This window comes from Taudactylus pleione, unplaced genomic scaffold, assembly GCF_031769625.1.
Source record: "Taudactylus pleione unplaced genomic scaffold, aTauple2 ptg000007l, whole genome shotgun sequence".
In the NCBI taxonomy this organism is placed as follows: Eukaryota; Metazoa; Chordata; class Amphibia; order Anura; family Myobatrachidae; genus Taudactylus; species Taudactylus pleione.
In genome coordinates, this window is record NW_028284410.1 from 261,485 (window position 1) to 283,083 (window position 21,599).

The window sequence follows — 21,599 nt, forward strand, 5'->3', positions numbered from 1 at the left end:
TTGAACTGGCAGCTAAAGAGCTGTCGGTATTTCAATACGAATCCCATTTTTAGATTGTCAGATTTGTCTTTTCTGCAAATAATCTGCAAATCACAGAAAAATATCTGTAATGTATGGGAACAGATTGGTGGAACAAAAATAAAGTCGTCACATAATCTGTTAATGGTTCTTTTGTGATTGCTGATGTATGGGCCAGTTAACATGATATGCTCTGCAAACAGTAGTGGTATTCTGCTTCAGTTTTGTAATATTTACAGCAGCCCTTCTTTCAGATTTTTATGAAATTAGGCAGCAGTGGCCTCCGCTAATTGAGTAGCAGTATCCATTGGTGAGCCTCAAAAACAGGAAGACCAGATTAGAGTTTGCCAAACAACATCTAAAAAAGCCATTACAGTTCTGAAACAACATCCTGTGGACAGATGAGACAAAGATCAACTTGTACCAGAGTGATGGGAAGAGAAGAGTATGGAGAAGGAAAGGAACTGCTCATGATCCAAAACATACCACCTCATCAGTGAAGCATGGTGGTGGTAGTGTCAGGGCATGGGCATGTATGGCTGCCAATGGAACTGGTTCCCTTGTATTTATTGATGATGCGACTGCTGACAAAAGCAGCAGAATGAATTCTGAAGTGTTTCGGGCAATATTATATGCTCATATTCAGTCAAATGCTTAAGAACTCATTGGACGGTGCTTCACAGTGCAGATGGACAATGACCCGAAGCATACTGCAAAAGCAACCAAAGAGTTTTTTAAGGCTAAAAAGTGGAATGTTATGCAATGGCCAAGACAATCCCCTGACCTGAACCCGATTGAGCATGCATTCACTTGATGAAGACAAAACTGAAGGGAAAATGCCCCAAGAACAAGCAGGAACTGAAGACATTTGCAGTAGAGGCCTGGCAGAGCATCACCAGGGATGAAACCCAGCGTCTGGTGATGTCTATGCATTCCAGACTTCAGGCTGTAATTGCCTGCAAAGGATTTGCAACAAAGTATTAAAAAGTGAAAGTTAGATTTAGGATTGTTTAGTTTGTCCCATTACTTTTGGCCCCTTAAAAAGTGGGAGGCTCATATAGAAACCGTTGTAATTCCTACACCATTCACCTGATTTGGATGTAATTACCCTCAAATTAAATCTGAAAGTCTGCAGTTAGAGCACATCTTGTTTGTTTCATTTCAAAGCCATTGTGGTGGTAAATAGAGGCCAAAATATGACATTTCTGTCAATTTCCCAATATTTATGCACCTGACTGTATATATCAGTGGCGTATCTATAATGGGTGCAGTGTGTGCAGGGCACACGGACCCCCTAGACTCTGGGTACACTCTAGTGCCTGGAGTCAACTAATGCTCCGGTGGCTGGCCAGCTGTGTCAGTCGGCTGCCGGCCACCGGGAAGAGAGGAGGGGGCCCCGCACTGGGAGTGCACACGGGTCCCCTCCTCTCTTAAGCCTGATTTTATATATATATATATATATATATATATATATTAAGGATTAGGGATGTGCAGGCTCAGATAGGTTCGAGTTTGCACGTTGAGTTCGGATTTTTCCCTCCAAAAAAACGGAACTCAGAAAGAGGCTAAACTTTTGTCCAGGAATGATGATGTTCGTCCATGTAAGATGACGTTTAGCCTCTTTCTGAGTTGCGTTTTTTTGGAGGGAAAAATCCGAACTCAACGTGCAAACTCGAACCTATCCGAGCCTGCACATCCCTATTACGGATATTGAATTAGAACATCTATACACTCCTGCCTATACCTTCTAATATCCTGCCTATACCTTCTAATATCCTGCCTATAAACCTCTAAGGATGACGCTATTTTGCGTACGCAGTCATATAGTAAATAAAAACTCCAGACCTTGAACCTGTGGTTCCAAAGCACAAAGTGATATTTCAAGTAAAAGTACAGTCAGTTACACGCTATGATCTAAGTACAATTTAGCGCAAAGAATTATACAGACCCAAGTACAGCTATACATACGCAGCGCTCTGGATCAGATGTAGGCATCAGCAAGAAACCCCCGTCTATCAGCATTCAGCAAGAAGAAGACCAGACACCCAGGGTCAGAGCACACATATTTAGAATCCCCCAGAAATAGACAACACAATAGAGAGGCTTGTCGCTGATGCCATTGGTTCCCAAGGAGGATGCATCTTTTGCAGAGCATTTAACAGGTTGATTCAAATAGACACAGTCCAGCCTCTAACAACTGGTTCTCTCTGGTTTCCTGCCTCATGCACATTCTAACAGTTGGTCATATAATGTACATTTCGGTGCTTTAAGTCTCTGCAGTCCATAAGTTGAGAATGCATGTTGCGATCTTCACACCGACGATACCGGAATGCTGCTGAAAGAGTGCAGATCAGTATAATATCAAACATGACTTACTTATCATGTATTAAACCTTAGCTACCAAATAACCTTTATTTCACAGCAATTATAATAAATGAACAAACTTGAATCTTATACTTTAAAGTTTATGAAACCTTTTATGTGAATATGTACTGTGTAAGTATTTGGGGTTTGATATAAACGCTAGTTAACTTGGGGCAGATGCGTGCGCATGAAGCTAATAAACAGCGTTTTCATACAGGATCTTATGCATTCGCTAATATGCGACTAGTTAACAGCGCAATTGTGCGTATTAATGTGTGTATGAGAAATGGTGAAAGATGCAATCGCATGATGCTAATAGTAATATCGCCATATTTACTTAAGTGTGAGTTTACCTAAAATGGTGCTTGGGCGGCCATTCACTGGGTTCAACCATGAGGCCCATCCTTCTATCTTCTCCCCTACTTCAGCCACTGAAGCATTATGGTTCTTACGAAACTCCCATTTTAGCTGCAGAATTTTGTCCATCTTCCGGTCTATCACCTCCTTGGGGTCGCTGGTATCATTGGTGACATAGGTGCAACACTTTACTCCAAATTGAGTGGCCAATGTTACGCAATACCCTCCAGTAACAGCAGTTAAATAATTTAACACTAGTCTGTGTTGCACCAGTTCTTTCTTGTACGCTTGCAATTCTCTCCCTGTATACCTGAATGTGTCATCATACATCTCGGTGATATTATCTATCAGTTTAGCAAGTTCCTGAATATATCTAAAATTTAATGTACCCCGAGCGATTCTGGTGGGATCCAGTGCGACTAAAACTTGGAAGCCAGTTGTCTCACTAATTAACTGACTGGCTTTATGCACGTCACCAGGTATCATATTTCGTTTGCCTCTGTGTTCATACTGCGTGTGAAGATATGGTGATGGTGTGTTTTTATGGATACCGAGCATTTCAACATGTGTGAGGGTCATAACTTCTGGGACTACTCTTCCCAGGTAACACAAACCTTCGGAACTCGGGGAGAGCCACTTATACGCCTTTCTTCCACCTAAAATGTTTCCCACTAGATTTAATTGAGTGTAACAGATCATGGTTTATGGACTCATTATCAGCTCTCTGTGAGAAGGTCATCGTCTGATTATTCCCCATCACTTCCCAACTCCCGGATTTATTGGGGTTGGTTATGTTTAAACACAAAAGTGATCTATCTACTTGGAATTGATAGAGTTTGAAATGAGGTGGTTTGGATGAGAGGAATTTTCCATCCAATGTTTTCCCTTATTGTAATTCTAAAATTTCTGTGATATTCAGCGGAAATGGCACCAACCCTACGTTATGCTGTCCCTGTGGCACATGTGAACACACCCAGCAATCAGTTTGGTTGAACACTTTGCCTACCATGCTATGATAATCCTCTAAAGGATACCCACCCTAATACGGGTTATATTTAGGCTGGTACCGTTGCATACAGTTCTCATCAACTAGGGACCCACAAAGCTCACAAATACAGGAATCTTCAGACGATAAACCTCCACACCGTCCCCGAGCATCTGGAATTATAGCTCTCTTAACAATAACAGTACTAAGATTGGTCAGACACTCCCCTGATTGGCATTGCACTCCTCCCAACTCCATTCCATCAGCACTGCCATCGGCTCCCATCTCCTCAATTGGTCCGCCATCACAGAAACCGTATATCCCCGAACCAACCAGAATGGTGAAAACTCTGGAAAAGAATATGAAAATGAACACAGCAGGCCAGTCCATTGTCACAACAAAGACCTGCAGATTTCTTTTAGTTCAGGTATCTCACTACAACCTTTTCAATCCTCCTGGAACAAGCTCGCGATAGACAGGTCCACGCTATCAGCCTTGTCTCCAACTTGTTTCTCCACCAGTTGATTGACCTTTTTGCAATGAGTAGAATGGACCCAGGTATCTCTCTCAGCCACCTTCAAAGATGTAGTACTTGTCAGCAGCTCCTGGTTACGGACCTTCCCACCAATCAGTCAAACAATCTGAACGCAAGAAATTTTTGATCATAACATATTCTCCTGGTTCAACATCATGACAGTTAGTTTCAGGCATATCATAGGATTTCAGTTTCTGCTGCTGTTGTTTTAACTGCTTACTCATTGATATAAGATACCTTACAGTTACCTCGTTGCTACCCTTCAAGTCTTCCTGTGAACTTATAATCAAATGAGGTTGTCTACCGAACAGTATTTCAAATGGGGACAGATTTAGAGGGCGTCTAGGAGTGGTCCTTATACTATGTAGAACCAATGGTAACGCTTCTGGCCATCCTAGTCCAGTCTCTGCCATGATTTTACTTAACTTATTTTTAATAGTTCCGTTCATCCTCTCTACCTTGGCGCGGGCTTGCGGTCGGTATGGGGTGTGAAGTCGGCTATTAATGCCCATCAGTTTACACATATTTTGAAAAACATCACCTGTGAAATGAGTTGATCACTCTTGATGATTTTAGGGATACCGTACCTGCATACAAATTCCTGAACTATTTTCTTGGCAGTAAATGCAGCAGTATTAGTGGCCGCTGGGTAGGCCTCAACCCAGTTGGAAAATACGTCAGTGCACACTAACACATACTTAAGGTTCCTGCAGGGTGGTAATTGGATGAAATCAATTTGTATTACTTGGAAAGGTCCATCAGTCGGTGGAATGTGGGATGGTTCGGTAGGGATCGCTTTCCCTATGTTCTTCCTCAAGCAGATCAGACAGGAAATTGCTCTCTTTTCTGCTTGTGAAGAAAAACCTGGTGCGCACCAGTATGCCCTGACCAATTTACACATACCTTGTTTTCCCAGATGAGTCAGACCGTGGGCTGCCTCAGCCAGGCTGGGGTAATATGCTTTGGGGGCTACTGGCTTACCTTGTCTGTCCCTCCAGAGCCCAGAGGACTCTTGTCTACATCCCTTGGATTTCCAGATGGACTTTTCCTGAGTTGAACACAAATTTTGCATCTCAATTAATTTCAGCATGTCAACTGTTTGAAAAGACATAATTTGTTCAGTTGGAGTAAACATTTTTAACCCTGCTGCCCATTTTGCAGCTTCATCAGCTCTGTTGTTGCCCTGTGACACCGGATCATCCTCACATGTATGGGCTTTACACTTAATTACTGCCACCGCTTTGGACAGTTGGATTGCTTCTAAAAGATGTTTTATGTGTCGGGAATGTGCAACTGGTGTGCCTGCTGCTGTCATAAAATTTCTCAGACGCAATAGAGCCCCGAAATCGTGCACCACCCCGAACGCATAACTAGAGTCAGTGTAAATGTTAGCAGACTTGCCTGCTGCCAATTCAAACGCTCTTGTTAGTGCTACTAACTCTGCCACCTGGGCTGAGTGAGGAGGACCAAGAGGTTCAGCTTCTATGATGTCTGTGTCATTTACAACAGCATAACCTGTACATAACTCACCTGTGTCTGTTTGTCTATGACAACTCCCATCCGTGTAAAAAGTCACATCTACATTCTCTAAAGGTGTGTCTCGGATGTCAGGTCTAGCAGTAAAGGTCTGATTTAGATATTCCATACAATGGTGTGCATCATTATGTCCGCTGAACTCACCTCCCGCCAGCAACTCGTCCCCTTCCACCCTTTGTACATCATGTTGTACATATGGTAAATACGTTGCTGGATTCAGCATACTACAATATTTAACAGTGATGTTTGCAGGTGCAATTAGAGCTAGTTCCCATTTGGTAAACCTAGCCGAGGAGACGTGTCTGGTTTGAACAGAGTTCAGCAGAGCAGACACAGCGTGGGGAGTGTAGACAATCATATCATGACCCAATACTACGTCCTCAATTTTACTCACCAATAGAGCAGTAGCTGCTACACTTCTCAAACAGATGGGGAGTGATCTTGCCACAGTGTCCAATTGGGCACTGTAGTATGCTACGGGCCTACTGGCATCACCATGTTTTTGTGTAAGGACACCTGCAGCACAACCATTGGCTTCCGTACAACACAAATCAAAAGGTTTTTCATAATCAGGTATTCCCAATGCAGGTGCTTTTGTCAGACTATCCTTAAGATTAAGGAAAGCCTGCTCTGATTCCTCTGTGTGTATGACACGATCGGGCTTTGAAGAAGAGACTAAGGCCCTCATTCAGAGCCGTACGCTCTGAGCAGAGCGCACGCTCTGAATGAGGGCCGCCCTCCATAACTATGGAGCGTCCTCCTGGACGCTCGTATAGCTGTGGGTCACCACCCACAGCCTATACGAGCGTGCAGTTTGCTGGCAGCGATGGTCGAGACCATCGCGACCATCGAAACTGCGTACAAAAGCCTGTGGTTGAGTTTTTCAACCACAAGGCTCGGAGTGATTTTGGCTCTATCAGAGCCAAAATCACTCCCACTGACATCACTAGTGATGTCAGTGGGCCGGCTTCTGACGGGAGGCGTTCCCGTGGGAACGCCCCCGTCAGGGAGGCACGCCCCCGGCACGCCCACCAAAGGGGGCGTGCTGTCAGTCAACATCGACAGCACGCCCCCTTTGAAGAGACACTACGAGCGAAGGAAAATCCTTCGCTCGTCGCGTCTGGCGCATGCGCACGACGGAGCTCCCACCGTCGTGCGCATACTCAGTGCAGAACATCGACCCACTTGCGAGCAGACAGCCGCTCACGAGTGAGTCTGAATCAGGCCCTAAGTCCTGTAAAGACAAGGCCAAAATAGAAAAACCTGGGATCCACATTCTACAGTATCCACACATTCCCAAGAAGGTACGAATTTGCTGTTGATTCTGCGGCAGTGTCATGTTCTGTATGGCCTGAATTCTGTCATTTGTGAGATGTCTTAACCCCTGAGTTAGGCAGTGTCCCAAATATTGTACTCTGGATTGGCATGGCTGTAGTTTGTCCTTAGCAACCTTGTGTCCTGTATGCGAGAGATGAAGCAACAAAAGTTTAGTATCATTCAAACATGACATAAACGAATCAGAACATAGCAATAAATCGCCCACATATTGAATTAGAACAGATCCATTGGCAGGTTGAAAAGATTGTAAACAGTCGTGCAAGGCCCGGGAGAAGATACATGGTATCTTCCTGCACAGGAGTGGAAAAACACCATGGTGAATTTATTTAGGTAAGTATAAAGGCTATATTTATTTTGGGAATTATGAAACACAGTAACACAGCCTTTGATACTGTGTATGTCAAATCATAATTTACTTGTTCTTTTTTATAATTTATACTGCTGTAAAATAAGAAAGCACATTAATATTTATAAAGAATAACATGGGTCACCAACATGACAGACAAAAAATTTGAGTCCAGATTAGTTACTGATGCTTTCACTGATTTTTAGATATTGTACTGCTTTTATATGATGTCTGGCACAAATTGAACGTTGTTTTGTGACCAAAAGTCTACTGTACATTTTGATTTATTAACAAATGTATCAATAACTGTACTGTGTATTTGTATTGCAGAAAGGGACGTGAGCACTTTAGTCCAGCTATACTCTGCGATCACAAGATGTGCAGCTTCATCATCTATGTCTTGCCACATCTGCAAATATTTACAAAGCATCTCACGCCTATTTCTACCACTTTATAGTAACTACTCTGGGCCTGATTCAGCAAGGAATGCAGTTGATAATATGCACACAATCTGTCGATTCATGTTACTGAGATTTCTTGAAAAGGTCATTCCTAAAACCACCTCAGTTTATAGTGCCCAGTAGGCCTGGCTCCTTCCAGGAGTCTCAAGTGTCGGCAGCCGTGACAGTTTCCACAGACCTAAAAATGAATCTGGATCTGGAACAGGCTACTGGGGTACAGATGCTTCAAGGTTTGACCGCCCATCTGGAACTACAGGAAAATACTCAAGTTCAAGTTTTGCAATGTTTACAGGGTCTTTCCACACGTCTTAATAAACTTAAGAATCCTGTTACAAGTACATCAGGGGCTTCTGCTTCTCATCTACATTTACCGACTCCTACCTCTTATGATGGTAATTCAAAAACCTGTAGAGGATTTCTCAACCAATGTGAGATTCATTTTGAATTATTACCCCAAAGTTTTACCACCTCTCATGTTAAAGAGGCTTATATTGTGTCATTATTGCCTGGTGCTGCTCTCGAGTGGGCCTCTCCTTCATGGGAGAGAAATTATGGTTTAATGTCTAATTACCAAGCTTTTGTTTCCACTTTTAAAAGGATATTTGATGAACCTGGAAGATCAGTGGCCGCGTCTGTGGACATTTTATGAGTAAAGCAAGGAACAGTTCCAGTTGGTCAGTATGTGGTTCGTTTTCAAACTATAGCGGCAGAACTTAAGTGGAACAATGAGGCATTAAGAGCAGCATATTGGAATGGTCTCTCTGAGAAACAAAGATGAGTTAGTGACTCGGGATCTTCCTGAGAATTTGCATGAGAATTTCATTGACTATTAAAATTGATTTGCGTATGCGAGAACGAGGGGTTCAGAGGAGTCGCACTGAGTGTTTGAAAAGCTCTCTTCCCCAGCCTCGCTCCTTTCATGGTACATCTGATGAGCCTATGCAAATTAATAGAGCCAAGTTGTTTGAAGTGGAGAAGCAACGTAGGAGGCGTTCTAATTTGTGCTTGTATTGTGCATCCTCAGAAAATTTTTTGGCTAAATGTCCAATAAGGCTGGGAAAACGGTCGTCCCTAGTTGATGGAGGGGAAGTCAACCTAGGGGTGCTTTCAAAGTTTTCCCCAAATAGGATTGTTTAATCTCTGTGGGTATTCCTGATTTTGGGTCTCCGTGTCAAGAGTTTTCTGCATTGCTAGATTCTGGAGCAGCGGGCAACATTATTTCGCTGTCATTGGTTCAAAAATTGCAAATTCCTGTTGTCAAATTAACCCGTTCTCTTTCCCTTTCTGCAGTAAATGGGACTAGAATTTCTAATGGATATGTCACGCATCAAACAAAGTCTATGAAGTTGAGGTTAGGAGCTTTGCATGAAGAAAGTTTAGAGTTTCTGGTACTACCTATTTCTATGTATGATATAGTTCTTGGTTTACCATGGTTAACTCTTCATAACCCTCATATTGATTGGACTTGTTCTCAAATTCTTTCTTGGAGTCCTAAATGCAAATGAACTGGTTTGATTCATGTGGCACGAATGGCTGAAGTGAAAGTAGATGTTCCACCTTCTCTCCCACAGCCTTATCATGAATTTGCTGATATAGTTTCTGAGCATATGGCAGACGAACTTCCAACGCATCATCCCTGGGATTGCCCTATTGAACTTATTCCTGGTAAAATGCAACCCAAAGGTCGAATATACCCTCTGTCTGTTCCTGAGACTCAAGCCATGTCGGAATATGTGCAAGATAACCTACGAAAGGGGTTTATCAGGCCTTCTTCATCTCCCGCTGGAACGGGCTTCTTTTTTGTAAAGAAAAAAGATGGTGGTCTTCGTCCATGTATTGACTTGAGAGGTCTAAATGAGATCACGGTAAAAAAACAAATATCTTTTGCCTCTCATTACAGAATTGTTTGACAGAGTTAAGGGGCCTCGACTGTTTACTAAACTTGATTTAAGGGGAGCTTACAACTTGATCAGAGTTAAAGAAGGAGGTGAGTGGAAAACTGCATTTAATACGCGAGATGGCCATTATGAGAACCTCATCATGCCTTTTGGTTAATGTAATGCTCCCGCGGTGTTCCAGGAGTTTGTGAATGAAATTTTCAGAGATATAATTTATCAGTTTGTTATTGTTTATCTTGATGATATTTTGATTTTTTCCAGGAATCTTTCTGATCATCGTTCCCATGTCAAAGAGGTATTAAGCCGCCTTGGAGCTAATAAGCTTTATGGTAAGATCTCCAAGTTGGTTTTTGAAGTTCCAGTTATACCCTTTTTGGGGTATATCATCTCTGGTTCCGAACTTCAGATGGACCCCGAGAAGTTGAAGGCTATTCAGGATTGGGTTTTGCCCACTTCATTAAGGGCTATTCAGAGATTTTTAGGCTTTGCCAATTATTACAGAAAATTTATCAAAGCGTTTTCAACGATTGTGGCTCCAATCACTGCAATGACAAAAAAGGGGGCTAATCCCAAAGTGTGGTCCCCAGCCTCGCTCCTTTCATGGTACATCTGATGAGCCTATGCAAATTAATAGAGCCAAGTTGTTTGAAGTGGAGAAGCAACGTAGGAGGTGTTCTAATTTGTGCTTGTATTGTGCATCCCCCAGAGGCGTTGGATGCCTTCCAGACTCTTAAAGATGCATTTTCTGTGGCCCCTATTCTAGTTCAACCTGATGTTGAGAAACCATTCACGCTGGAAGTGGATGCCTCCACTTATGGAGTTAGGGCTATTTTGGCCCAAGTGGCTGCAGATGGGAGAACAGTATCTTGTGCATTCTTTTCACAAAAGTTTTCCAGTGCTGAGAGTAATTACTCCATTGGGGACCAAGAAATGTTAGCTATTAAGTTAGCATTGGAGGAATGGAGATATGTATTAGAAGGCGCAAAGTATCCCGTTACTATTTTTACAGATCATGAGAATTTGTTGTATTTGAAGACTGCCCATTGTTTGAACCCACAACAGGCTCGTTGGGCACTTTCCTTTTCTGATTTTGATTTTGTCCTCAGGTATCGTCCAGGTTCATTGAATAAAAAGGCAGGTGCACTTTCTCGCTCGATGTTGGAAGAGAAAGAACAAAATGAGGATCAAAGGTACCCTATAATAAACCATCTGGCCTTTTCTTCAACCTAGATCTCTCCGGATCCTCCTCCTGGGAAGATATTTGTGGCACCTAAGTTACAAGGTAAACTTCTTTCTTGGGCTCATAATTCTCATTTCTCTGGACATCCAGGGGTTCATAAAACGTACTAATTTTTGCAACGTTCCTATTGGTGGCCTTCCATGAAAAAAGATGTCCAAGAGTTTATACGTTCTTGTTATAAGTGTGTATAACATAAATCCTCCCGGCAGTCTCCTGTAGGTCCTCTCCATCCACTACCCATTCCTACCCAACCATGTACCCATCTTTCCATGGATTTTATCACAGATCTTCCTGAGTCTAGGGGGTGTACGGTTATTTGGGTAGTGGTGGATCGTTTTACCAAGATGGCCCATTTTTGTCCTTTGGCTCGAATTCCATCAGTCCCCAAGTTAGCACAAATATTTATTAAAGAGATATTCCGTCTTCATGGACTTTCTTCTGAGATAGTGTCTGATCGGGGTGTCCAGTTTGTTGCTCGTTTTTGGAGGGCCTTATGTTCATCATTGCAAATTAAATTACAGTTTTATTCTGCATATCATCCTCAGTCAAATGGACAAAGCGAAAGAGTGAACCAGGAGTTGGAGACCTTCTTGAGAATGTATATTTCCTCTTCTCAAGATGATTGGATGGATTGTTTGCCTTGGGCTGAGTTTGCCCATAACTTTCATTATTCAGCTGCTACAGGTACAGTCAGGTACATAAATATTGGGACATTGACAGAATTTTCAGATTTTGGCCTCTATTCACCACCACAATGGCTTTGAAATGAAACAAACAAGATGTGCTTTAACTGCAGACTTTCAGATTTAATTTGAGGGTAATTACATCCAAATCGGGTGAACGGTGTAGGAATTACAACAGTTTCAATATGTGCCTTCCACTTTTTAAGGGGCCAAAAGTAATGGGACTATCAACTCAAAAGCTATTTCATGGACAGGTGTGGGCTATTCCCTCGTTATTTCATTATCATTTAAGCAGGTAAAAGGTCTGGAGTTGATTCTAGGTGTGACATTTGCATTTGGAATCAGTTGCTGTCAACTCTCAATATGAGATCCAAAGAGCTGTCACTATCAGTGAAGCAAGCCATCATTAGGCTGAAAAATCAAAACAAACCCATCAGAGAGATAGCAAAAACATTAGGTGTGGCCAAATCAACTGTTTGGAACATTCTTAAAAAGAAAGAATGCACCGGAGAGCTCAGCAACACCAAAAGACCCGGAAGACCATGGAAAACAACTGTGGAGGATGACAAAATAATTATTTCCCTGGTGAAGAAAAACCCCTTCACAACAGTTGGCCAAATCAAGAACACTCTCCAGGAGGTAGATGTATATGTGTCAAAGTCAACAATCAAGAGAAGACTTCACAAGAGTGAATATAGAGGGTTCACCACAACCATTGGTGAGCCACAAAAGCAGGAAGACCAGACTACAGTTTTCCAAACAACATCTAAAAAAGCCATTACGGTTCTGGAACAACATCCTATTGACAGATGAGACAAAGATCAACTTGTACCAGAGTGATTGGAAGAGTAGAGAAGGAAAGGAACTGCTCATGATACAAAACATACCACCTCATCAGTGAAGCATGGTGGTGGTAGTGTCATGGCGTGGGCATGTATGGCTGCCAATGGAACTGGTTCCCTTATATTTATTGATGATGTGACTGCTGATAAAAGCAGCAGAATGAATTCTGAAGTGTTTCGGGCAATATTATATGCTCATATTCAGTCAAATGCTTCAGAACTCATTGGACAGCGCTTCACAGTGCAGATGGACAATGACCCGAAGCATACTGCAAAAGCAACCAAAGAGTTTTTTAAGGCTAAAAAGTGGAATGTTATGCAATGGCCAAGTCAATCCCCTGACCTGAATCCGATTGAGCATGCATTTCAATTGATGAAGACAAAACTGAAGGGAAAATGTCCCAAGAACAAGCAGGAACTGAAGACATTTGCAGTAGAGGCCTGGCAGAGCATCACCAGGGATGAAACCCAGCGTCTGGTGATGTCTATGCGTTCCAGACTTCAGGCTGTAATTGCCTGCAAAGGATTTGCAACAAAGTATTAAAAAGTGAAAGTTAGATTTAGGATTGTTTAGTTTGTCCCATTACTTTTGGCCCCTTAAAAAGTGTGAGGCACATATAGAAACCGTTGTAATTCCTACACCGTTCACCTGATTTGGATGTAATTACCCTCAAATTAAATCTGAAAGTCTGCAGTTAAATCACATCTTGTTGGTTCCATTTCAAAGCCATTGTGGTGGTGAATAGAGGACAAAATATGAAAATTCTGTCAATGTCCCAATATTTATGGACCTGACTGTATAAGTCCTTTTTCGCCAACTCTGGTCGCCATCCTCGAGTTCCTGAGCTTCAATCAATTCCTACAGTGGACGATCCAGCAGCTAAAGCTACTCTCCAACATTTTTCTGGAATTTGGAGACAGGTACATAAGTGTCTTAGGAAAGCCTCTCATAATTATAATATTTTTGCTGATAGAAAATGTTCGGCTGTTCCTAAATATTCTGTTGGGGATCGTGTCTGGTTGTCTACTAGAAATCTTCGACTTAAAGTACCTACTATGAAGTTTGCTCCCTGGTATATTGGGCCTTTTCGTATTGTAAAAATTATCAACCCAGTAGCATGTAAGTTACAGTTACCTCCAACCATGCATGTACCTAACTCCTAGACCATTTATTCTTAATCGATTTCACGACAGCTTGCCTAAAGTACCTCCCATAACAACTTCTCGAGGTGTGGAGTTTGAGATCGATAAGATTCTGGATTCACGTAAGCATCAAAATCAATTGCAATATCTCATTGCTCATATCTCACTGGAAGGGTTACGGCCCGGAGGAGAGATCTTGGATTAAAGACTCTGATGTCCATGCTCCTAAACTGATACGTAATTTTCATGCTAAATTCCCTTTAAAACCTGGTGGGTATTTGGAGACCACCCAAAAAGGGGGGGTACTGTCAGTACTGTGACTATTTCAGTACGTAAAGATAAACTACATTTGCCAAAGTTCCATTGTGGTCGTTGGAGGAGCTATCCTGGTTGCCGGCGTTCTTCACATACAGGGAATAGAGAGTTAAAATGATCATCTGTCTCAAAGGTGTTGTCAGGTTGTGGGATTTCTGATTGCTTATTATTTCAAAACTGATTCCATTTGGGTCACATGTTCAGAACTTCTTATGGATCACAGACCTCTAGTATAAAGCCTGTTACTAACTGTGTCTCAGTGTCTGTACAACGTTACTTTCAGGTCTTTCTTGGACTCCTGCCAGATCCCTGCTGTGCCTGTGGTTTGCTGTGGACTTTGCTATATCTCTGCCCATGTTCCGGTTAAACTTCTGATACTGGTTACCAGCCGCACTACAGAGCTCAGCATTGCCATTGCCTAAGTATTGTTATTCTGCTCCATTGCTGTGGTTGCATCCCCTGCTGGATTATTTACTCTGCCTGTTGTCTTCTACTTCCGTGGACACTGAACTCATCTTTACTACAGTTGTCAACTGCACCGTTACAGTTATCGTCGCCGGACCCTTCGTGCATCGCGGGGCTCAACCCCGCTCTGGATCCCCGTCACGCCGCAGGGCTCAACCCTGCTCCAGACCCTCACTACATTGCGGGGCTCAACCCCGCTCCGGATCCTTGTCACGCTGCAGGGTTCAAACCTGCTCCGGACCTTCACCGCATCGCTCAACCCTGTCCCGGATCTTCACTACATCACAGGGCTCAACCCTGCTCCAGATCTTTACTACTCAACCCTGCTCCGGATCTTCACTGCATTGCAGGGCTCAACCATGTCACATATCTTCACTGCATCACAGGGCTCAACCCTGTCTCAGATTTTCACCACACTACAGGGCTCAACCCTAGTAACATCCATTATACCATCCTGAGGTCTTAGCCTCATATTGGACTCGGGCTTCCTTACCACATTAGTATCAGAGACTTTATTTACATATGGGGGTTTACTCCTATATTGATTACTGTATATCTGAACTTCTGTGTTGTTGAGACTTTATGTGAAACTTTGCTATATGTTTTGCCTGTGAATAAATTCTATTTACTTTTATTCCGTGTTACTGAGATTTCATGAAAAGGTCATTCCTAAAACCACCTCAGTTTATAGTGCCCAGTAGGCCTGACTCCTTCCAGGAGTCTCAAGTGTCGGCAGCCGTGACACCAGTGTAGAGATAGTAAGTAATTTTAATAATGCCTAAAGTACCCAAAGATCCCAGTATAAAATGGAAAAGCCCATAATATACTTGCCAATAGGCCTGAACTGGTTCAAAAACTGTAGAACAGACTCTTAACTTGAGGTAAAAAATATTTGAAGCTGAGTTTCATGATTAGTAACAACTACACATAATCAATAAATTATTTCTTACTAGAGATGAGTGGTTCTGTTTTACTCTGTTATGTTCGGATCTCAAAAACGGCATCATATTGGCTATCCATCTCTCACGTGTATTGGATAGCCAATGAGGTAAATCTGAACTGATCCAAATTTATGCTAATGTGGCAAAAAGAACAGAGTCAAAACCAAACCGCTCATCTCTACTCACCAGCATTTAGGCCAACAGAGATTGGCCTTACTGTCACCTCCAAGGATATAAAAGCACAAAACTACAGGGGTTATTGCTACAGGTGAAAGAGGCACAATAATCCACTTAGCCCCTCCTCCCACTCAGTGGCAGATCTACATTTTTGGGCCCCTGAAGCTTGAACTGTTATGGGGCCCCTTTGCAACCAACAATAGGGCAACATCCAAAAAGGTCCGAAGGACCTTGTTGCCCTTGCAAGGACATTGAGGCCCAAATAGTGGAGATATAGAAACGCCCCAGGGATAGATGTAGAAACCCACCGGAGAGTGAGAGACGATAGATATATAGATGTAGAAACCCCACAGAGAGTGATACACTGTAGATATATAGATAGGTAGATAGATGTAGAAATCCCTTAGAGATTGAGACACTGTAGATAGCTAGATAGATAGATGTAGAAACCCCCCAGATAGTAAGACACTGTAGATATAGAAACCTAGAGAGAGAGAGAGACTTTAGATAGATCACGTACAAAACAAAAACTTACTTTTCCTGAGTGGGAGCTCTGGAATCCCCCTGAGATAGGTCTCTCCCCCACGCTGCAGGCTCCCACCTCTGAGCATCCCTCAGTCAACTTAGCTTTCAGTTTGTGGTCAGCACCGTAGGGCTGACTTCTGGCAGATGGGACAAATGGAGATGGGAGCATCTAGTGGCACCTGGCAGTACTGCACCCAGCAGTGACACTGACCATCCTCTGGTCAGAACTCTAGAAAGAGTGTCTGCCAGCCAGTACTGACCGGGGAGGGGGGGGGGGGGGAGTGCATGTTCCCCCCTACATGCACTACTATACAGCATATTCTCAGGTCAATATTAGGTACTTCAACCTATTGGCTTATGAATCTATCACTAAAATAACCTTACTTTAATAACACACTTTTTTTTTTTTTAATTCACTCATTAAAAAAAATTTGCTTAAGCTTCATTAGTTTCACAGTAGATCTGCCTCTGCTCCTACTATGTACCTGATCAATATTTAATCAGATCAACAAAGACATTTAGGCCCTTATTTACTGTGGGTCAAACATATCACTACTCTGACTTGATGACATCAGGACCCCATTTTACTAGGTATAATGATCCTTATTCAGAGTTGGATGCATCCAGAAATAAAGACATATTTTTGCAACCTATTCTTGGTTTACATACGTAAAGTACAACAAAGGATCAGCACAAATCAAAAGAGCACATAGACTAGGGAAAGAGTCAACAAGAGTATCAGCCTCCAACAAATTCCTAGATTTTTCAACAAAAGATATAGGTTGAGTCTCCCATATCCAAATACGGAATATTCCGAAATACAGATTTTTTTTTTTTTTTTAGCATGACTGAGATAGTGACACCTTTGCTTTTTAATTGTTCAAAGTACACAAACTTTAATTAAGGCATAAAATTATGAAAAATATTGTATAAAATGACCTATAGGCTGTGTGTATAAGGGGCCTGATTCAGACCCGCTTGCTAAGCCGCGATCGCTCGCTATGGGCGATTATTGCCCATCTGCGCATGCGTATGCATCACAATGCGCGTGAGCAAGCCAGTCACTGCGTAAGGGAATCGTGCGCTCGTAGCACAAAAACAGCGCTATTTTGAGTGGCAGATATGGGCATCTAAACGGCGTTTTATGGGTGTGCATAATTAGCATGGAGGCGTCATTGTACACGTCACTTGGTTGTATTTCAGCCTGCAGTGATCGCAATGCTTGCAGTGGGGTAAGGTCGACGTCATGGACTGCGTGCAGCTCCGATGGCTCTCGATGGTTCTGACTATTCATACACTACCTGGAGGGGACGTGTGTTAAGAAAGAAAAGTGTGTGTCTTTAGACTGGCGTGCGTTCGCTCTCTAAGACATAGAGGGCTTCCTTACACCAGACAGTGCGATCGCGGAATTTGCATACCAGGCCCCTTTTGGCTGCAAGAGAGCACAGCTTAGCGTCCGGGTCTGAATGAGCTCCTAGGTGTATATGAAATATAAATTAATTTCATGTATGTACACAAATTTAGTTTGAGCCACAAAATTATTGAAAATATTGTATAAAATTACCTGCAGGTTGTGTGTATAAGGTGTATATAAAACATAAATGCATTCTGGGTTTAGACTTGGGTCCCATTCCCAAGATATTATGGTATGCAAATATTGAAAAAATGGGGAATATTCCGTTATCCAAAATACCTCTGGTCCCAAGAGACTCAGGATCTTATTCAGAGACGGTTGTACGGTCTATGACCGCACGGCCGCCTCAATGTTTTGCCAGTGCACATGCGCACGAGGGAGCCGGCTCCCTCGTGCGCATGCGTGAGACCCGCTACGACCGACAGCGCCGGTCGTAGCGGGTCTCTTTCCAAAGGGGGCGAGCTGTCGATGTTGAGTGACAGCTCACCCCGTTTGGAAGGCGGGCCGGGGGGGTGGCATCCCAAATGGAGGCGTACCCATGGGAACGCCTGCCGTTTGGGGGAGGCCCCACTGACATCACTAGTGATGTCAGTGGAGAGCTTCCGGCTCTGACAGAGCCAGAAGCTCTCCGGGGCTTACGACAAGTGAGACCCTACCCTAGGGTCTCGTTGTAAGCCCCGATGGTCTATGACCATCGCGACCATCACCCGAGTGGTCGTTAGAGCTGTGGGTGTAAACCCACAGCCTAACGACCGAAACAGAGGTGGGCAGTCAGGATGCAAGCGGCCGCCCAGTTTCTGAGCGACCGCTTGCATCCTCCGACCGCCTCTGAATGAGGGCCTCTGTCTGTATAACTAAGGACCTTATTCAGCAGTGACACTGACCATCATCTAGTCGTAACTCTAGATAGAGGGTCTGCCGGCCGGTACTAATCAGGGAGGGGGTGCATTTTTTGGTCCTAGCTAACATTACCAGACATCAGCCCGGTCTAGCAGCAGAGACTTACATCCAAGCCTCTTGTGTAACACACTGCTGCTTTTTCCAGTGAAGCTCTCCAAAATAGGCTGCCCTCATAACCCGTTGGGCTCTATTTACTACAATCCGCATTGGGAATGCAGATTGTAGTGTGATATTACCTATATCACAGGGATTTGCTAAAAATCCCTTGCAGGGACAGAGCTTGTGATAAAGCTCTGTCCCTGCGAATCCTCTCCCCAACCTTATCACCGTATTTTTGCAAAAAATACTGTGACAAGTGCCCACACATGCGCCAAACGGCCACCGCTGCTACCCAAACTGATGCTAAGCCCCGCCCCCCACAATCGCGGACCCTCCTTCACGACCCCCTCTCTTAATTGCACTTACCTGCATGATGCGGGCTCCGGTGATGTCCTCCATGACTCCGGTCAGCTGACATCCCATACTGCACTGGGACCCGGTCACCTGATGACTGGGCGGCAGTGCAGTATGGTAGACCAGCTGACTGGAGGGAGGACATCACCGGAGCCCCGAACTCCGGTCCATGGACTCAGGTAAGTTAATTTTTATTTGACTATTTATTTATTTTTTATTAGCAGAGATCAGCGTGTGGTCTGTTTAGACCACACAGCTGATCACTGGGGACGGCTCTGGGCTCTGCTCCGCCCGTTATAGCAGAGCAGGAGTCCGGTAACCGGGGAAGACCCTGCATAACACCACCTCCAGGTGGCGTTATTATCACAGGGCCTCCCCACATATTTTTTTCACAATTTATTTTTAGTAACTTGCACACAGATCGCATTTCCCATTACAATTATGGGAAATGCGATCTGATTACTAAAAAATAAGTGATACTTAGGGGTTGGAGTAGAATTTTACAAATTCTACTCCAATTGCCCTGTAGTAACTTTAGGTGAAACTAAAATAATGTGGAAATGTGAAAACACCCTTTTTCACTTTATTTTAGTAAAAATAATGATAACAAATAGTGCCCTATGTGAGGCATAAAGCTTATTGTTTTACTCAATCTCCCCTTAAGAGTTCTATACAACAGAGGCCCAAAGCAACACTTTCCCCTTAAAGCACTGAGCACTCAAATATATATTTACAGAGATGAAATCCAAACATGAAAATAGGTAGAAATATTAATATTTCTTTATCCAGGTAAGCTAGTAAGTGTAACACGAGTGCACTTCAATAGTTAGCTATAACTTCATGTGTGAACACCCACAATTATACCATAATGTTTAGGAATTGGTATGTAATGCCGGCTGTCGGGATGCCGACAGCAGCATCCCGATGGTTGTTATCCCGACAGGGGTCGTGTAAGTATACTTACCCTTCACCCCCTAACCCTCTCTGCTTGTAGCCTAACCCTAACTCTTCCCACCCCCTAACCCTCCCCGTTAGTACCTAAATTTAAGTCTCCGCCCTACGTGCCTAAACCTAACCCTCCCCCTTTTGTGCCTAGTCCACCTACTCCCCCAAAACCTAACACTAACCTCGCTATGCTACCTAAACCTAACCACCCCTTGTGGCTAAAAGCTAAGATGCCCCGGACTTATCTGGTTCGGGCTGGGGGCTGGCTTCTGTCTGTATTCCAAAGTCGGGATTAAGATAGGTATTGGTAATTCGATGCCTATCTTAAGTCCTGTGTCGGACTTCCAGCATCGGGATTCAGACCGGCGGCATCCCGTCTGCTAACTACATCCCAATGTTACATGTATTAGAACTGCCGTATCATCTACAAATAACATACAGAAAACAAATGTTATTTCAGATATTTACCAAACTAAAAGCTGCAAACTCTTCTGATTGTTTGCTCTCAAGTGCTTTATAACTGAATCTACATACCTTATACTCCCAGAGTCCTTCACTTGATAAGCTCTGCATTGTGACAAATACTTGGATTAGCTGAGCAGGAAATTATTTACAGAAATTTACAATAACACTGCATAATTACACCTATCCATACACATTATTACTCTAGAAAATATTCTAAAATCAATAAACACCTCAATTTAAAAGACCCCATAAACACAATGCAATGGCTCCTAATCTACCATATTATGGGTGAACCATAGGTGACAGATGTCTCTTGACCATGACCTATTAAAAGGGCCTATAAACTAGGCGACCTGAAAGACTGAACGCCTAGCGTTCAGACCTTCAGGTCAATGAGGTGGGGTGCCCGCACTGAAAGGCGTTCACTGAACGTCATTCAGTGCAGGAGTCCGACCTCCTATCTCTGAACATGCCGAACCTTACAAGCGTTGTCAGGTTGATGGGCATGTTCAGTAGATAGTCGGGGTCGGCAAGGACCCAGCGTGCACGCGCATCGCTGGTCCTTGCGGGCTATCCATTACAAGACTTTGTGAACAATGCGACCAAAGGATTGTTCACTAAATTGTGTAATGGATAGGCCCCTTATGACATACCAACTTCCTAACCCCTCTTCTTCAGGGCACAACTCCTGAATGGGGAGAGTTAAAAAAGGCATGCTGAAAAATGGACACTTCACCCAAATCCAATATATGCCAAAGCTACCTGCTTTGCAATTACGTCCTTGCTATTATACAAATGCAGCAGGAGGTGTATGACTCCTGCTGCATTTGCAATTTAAATACAGGAGGAAGAGAAGAGCTGGAAGAAATATCCCTGATAATAGCGATACAGCAAAAACCAATACAGCAACACTTATCCATTGCTAGTGCTAGATTTATTGTATTAGAAGAGCACAACTATTAAACTACATGATGTTATCTGAAAGCATGTCTATGCAACACTGTTTAGATGACCTTGTAACTACAAGAAGAATTATTATTCTGAGGATCACGGTTATACCTGAAGATAAACAAACAAAAGTTCACCAAAATCTTAGCACAGAACTCAGTCTCTGAAATTGTCTTCTGAACCATAGAGTTTAGACCAGATTCCCCCCAAACATCAGTAGTGGTCACCACTGCAGTTTCACCTTAATCCCCCCCTCCCCTCCACCAAACAATTGTCTAATATGTCAGATATATTAAATATGGTCT